This window comes from Papaver somniferum, unplaced genomic scaffold (genome assembly GCF_003573695.1).
Source record: "Papaver somniferum cultivar HN1 unplaced genomic scaffold, ASM357369v1 unplaced-scaffold_76, whole genome shotgun sequence".
Classification (NCBI taxonomy): domain Eukaryota; kingdom Viridiplantae; phylum Streptophyta; class Magnoliopsida; order Ranunculales; family Papaveraceae; genus Papaver; species Papaver somniferum.
In genome coordinates this window covers 657,780-662,503 of record NW_020650526.1, presented here as the reverse complement: position 1 = coordinate 662,503, position 4,724 = coordinate 657,780, and positions in this window count along the sequence as shown.

Genomic DNA, 4,724 nt, shown 5'->3' with positions numbered 1-4,724 from the left:
CTCTGATTTCTTCTCCAACTTCACCTATTCTACCAATTTCAAACCTAGGGTTTCTGTGAAGAAAATGGGTTGAAATCGATAGAATATGTGTCTAGAGAGGTAGGGTAATGATGGGTTATGATTACAAGTAGCCATGATGGCTTTTGGAAGAGGCGTGGTGGTGGTTGAGGCAGAGGCAGGCGGAGTTGGTGGCGGACATGGTTTTTGCAGAGAGAATGGGGAAGAAGATGGGGTGAGCTCGATTAGGTTTTGGCTAGGGGTTGTTTGGTTTGTGGGATATAAACTTAGGTGTTTGAGTGTTGAGCGGGATCATCGAAGTTTGATGTATCGCAAAGCAAAACCGTGGGATGATAACTTCTGAAACGGATCTAACGGAGAAATTGAGACAGATCATGAGCGACCGTTGGATGCAAAAATACAACGAAACTGACGGCTCAAGATGGAGTTAGGTGCTGTAGTGTAAGGCGGAGATATCAAACTTCGATGCACAGCAAGGGAGCGACCGTCGGATGCTTCTGAGAACTGATCTGATGGCTGAGAACGGAGGCGTTTTTGTGTGTAGAAAATGAGGTTGTGCGCACCATTCTGCGCGGCTTCCTTGCGTGATTTCTCCCGGCTTTTCACTACTTTTCTGCTCTTTTTGCTCCGCAAGTCATCCAGACTTTATTTATTACCTAAAAATGCAAAATTAATTAATAAAAATATTTATTCTTGAAAACAATGAAAATACAGAATATGGGATAAAATGTAGAATTACTGCACAAAAGATGAGTTAAATGCCAACAAAAAGGGATAAATATATACAATATTTGGCACTCATCATGTAGTGTAGGATTTCCTGCAACTACATAATGGCGCTAGAAACAGGGAACATTGAAGATTATTATAGAAAAAATTGAAGATTAATATTGAGATTTGTGAAGATTTGGAGTGATTGATTAAGAATTTTACATAATTTCTTGCAATTCGTTAACATTGAAGAAATGGCTAGAAGAAGAAATACATCAGAACAACAACTACTGTTAGAAGAAGCAGGAGAATTGCTGGAAGGGAAAGAAGTGAAATGGGAGAATCTACTAGAATGAGAAATAATGGAGAAAATCAAATTCAACCACCAGTTCAACAAACACTAGTACAAGGGAGGAATACAGATTATGATAGGGTAAGTATACAAACTTGGCAATTAAATTCAGCAGAAGAAGTAGAAGAAGAGCAACAAACCAGAAACCATAGACAGGTAGAGAGAAATCAAGAAGCAGATAAAGGACTAATTCATGGAGATGAGGAAATTGGAGCGTTAGAAACGTTGAGATGAAGAATACACGAAGAAAGAAGAGCTGAGGTAGAAGAACGTGCGAATTTAACAAGGCAAAATCACGAATTGAGGATGGAAAATATAAGACTACAGAGTAGAAGATTGAGAAGTATTAAAAAATCATATTCAAGATCGACTAGAAGAGAAATGAGGCGAAACTCACCCACAATTAATGCTGGAAACAATATTCAAGAAGAAATATCAAATCCTAATGAAGAATATCACGAAAATAGAGAAAGAATTGATGATCGTTACGTTCCACAAAATGAAACTTTTGATGATAGGAAAAATGGTAGAAATCAAGAAAACGGACAACGTCAGGGACGAAATGACCAAGATGGCGAACTGGGGTCGAGAGGAAGGAAGGAGAATTTTACATGAAAGAAAAACTCAAAGAAATCAACAGACAATTGAAGAAGAAATTGAAAGAGATTATGCTAAACAAGCACGTTTAATTTGCAAACGTGAAAGATTGAGAGCAGAAATGGAAGAACAAGAGCTTCAGGAGACAATTCTCCAGAACAATCACGACAATCGAGAAAGAAGGCGTACACAAAACCGAAATAACGGTAATATCAATGAAGAGTATGATAGAATACAGAGGATGGCTGAAAGACAGCGAATGGAATTAATAAGAAATGAACAAAATCATGAAGGGGAAAATGAGAGACATAATCATATGCAAATTCAAGATAGAGATGAAGAAGAGACTCGCAGAAGAAGACGAGATGAGGATAATGAAGAAGAAATGCAAAATTTCTCTTGAGAAGAAAGACATGAACGCAGAAGAAGGGAGGCGAAATTAAAAAAACCAATGGATCAAAATTCAGGTGTGAATAAACAAATCTTGAAAGAGTTAGAAGAAATGAGAGGAATGCTAAACAATAGAGAAGAAGTAGGCAGAAGACAATTGGATGAAGCTATAGAAGAAGCTGCGAAAACTCCATTTACAAGGGAAGTACAACTAGGAGGAATACCACATAAATGCAATTTTCCTGCATTAACCAGTATTTTTGATGGAACAACTTGTGCAATTCAACACATTAAATCCTACGTGAGGTGCATGTTGCAATGTGAAAATCATGATGCTGTATTATGCAAATATTTCGCATCCATCTTAACAGGGGAAGCACTAAAATGGTTCGAAGGTCTACCAAAGAATACAATAACATCCTTCAATCATTTGCAGACTACATTCCTGGGGACATATATAAGTAATAATTCTTCGCGACCTGGTATTGAAGACGTATTTGGATTAAAGCAAAGGATTGACGAAAGTTTTAAGCACCTAACTAAAAGATGTAGGACTATGTGTAGCGAAATGGATGGACGTGTAGATGAGAGATATCTTATATTATCATTTATCAATGCTATGTTTGCAACCAACCTATTGTATATCCAAATTTTCAGAGTCAAGAATACGATCATAATGACTGAATTGCGAGAACTTCAAGAAGAATATATTGCTCTAGAGGAAAGGAAAAATGAAATGGAATCATACCCATTTGCGAACACCAGTTCACAAACAGCGAATGCAAGCTTATTAACCAAGCTAATAAACACAGTGGCGAACACTTCGCAAGTACAACAAGAGAAGGTGACGGGTAACAATCAACAGAAACTGGTGGCTATCGGAAGCCGATATCAATAGGAGTATGAAGGAGAAAGAAATTTCTAAAATCATGGTGGAAATGACAAGATTCAAAGACTCGATCAGCCACAAGAAACTTGTGGAGGTCAAAGACAAAACTATAATAGAGGACAAGGAGGTCACAAGGTAGTATGGGAAGAAATCAAGATGCCACCTCTAAATGCAAGTGTGGAGAAAATATGAGAAGCTATAATTTTGATGGAGAATATACCAACACCATGGAACATGGGAACGAAACCACCTCCAAACCACAGAAGTCATGAGTTTTGTTCTTATCATAATTTCCATGGACATACTACAAATGATTGCAGAAATGTAAAAAGAATTATTCTGAGAATGATAGATCAAGGAAAACTAAACCACTTTTTGGTAGGGCACCCACAATCTCAACCATTGCCACCACCACCAGAACATCACAAAGTAAACACGATGAAAAAGAAGGAAACATTATTCATAGAAGTTGGTGCAAAAGCAAAGAATCTATTCTGTCTCTCTATCGTACATTCATACAAGACAATTGAATATTTTCTTGATAATTTTTTGAGTAGAGTGTTCGCAAGAGATAATGATGGAAGAGAAATTATGAACATTGCGAAAATATCACCACTAGAGGAATGGCAGAAACAAATTATTTCTTTTACCGCAGAAGAAATCCCCGAAGGTGAAGAGGTACATGATAATCCATTGGTAGTAAAATTAGAAATTAATCCAAAACCAAAAGAAGATGAGGATGATGAAGCTGAAGATTCATGGGCAATTAATAGGATTCTGATCGATATTGGAAGCTCTATGAACATCTTATTTTATCATACTTATAAAACTATGGGAGGAAGAGATGATGATATTATACCATCAACATATAAGATATATGGTTCTAATGGTACTGCCAACAAGCCTAAAGGGGCGGTAATATGCGAATTCCATTGAAGAGAATATCTTCTGAAATCCTATTATGTATCGTTGATGCAGAATCACCCTACAGTGCATTAATTGGTCGACCTTGGATACATGGGATTCTAGGCGTAGCTTCAACTTTCCACCAGTGCATCAAATTCCCACACCCCAGCGGTGTAGGAATCATAAAGGGAGATTGGGTTGAAGGAAAGAGGTGTTACGAAACTGAGATAGAATCTTGAGAAGGAAGAGCAAACAAGAAGGAAAATTGGCGACACAAAATCAAAGAGACACAAAGAAGTGAGAGGTTGATGGTGGATGCAATCGAAAGAAAAGAAGAAGAGATGTTGCGAAACTAATGCTAGCTCAGAATAAAAAAAATGGTGAACATACCACTACCAAGGAAACAGTAGCAGAAAATAACAAAGAAGCAGAGGATAGCAAAGGTAATGTATGAATGATTGATTTGTTGCGACACTCTCGCAATAAATAAAATTCTCAAAAATACATTTTATTGAATGACAAAATTGAGATTGCGAAATGCAAATGTAAGACCTAAAGTAAGACCTAAAGTACGTCATATAAGGGGGTACATGTTGCATGGCTCAGGGAAAGGCTACACCGCCACCGGAACCTGAGTCATGGAGATTTGGGGTCAATAAAGCCCATCCGGGAGAGGCACCTTGGATTCTCAGCTTAAGCATATGATTTAGGCTGGGAGACTAAGGTAATAAGGACTCTCCCAAGGAGTAAAGAATATGATCAAGGCGCCTAGGTACACGGTTGAGTCAAGAGTGCCAGGGGGGTTTGAAGCGTACCTTGCCATTCTTGCCAAGTCTTGACTTATACTGCACTCGGCCCGAA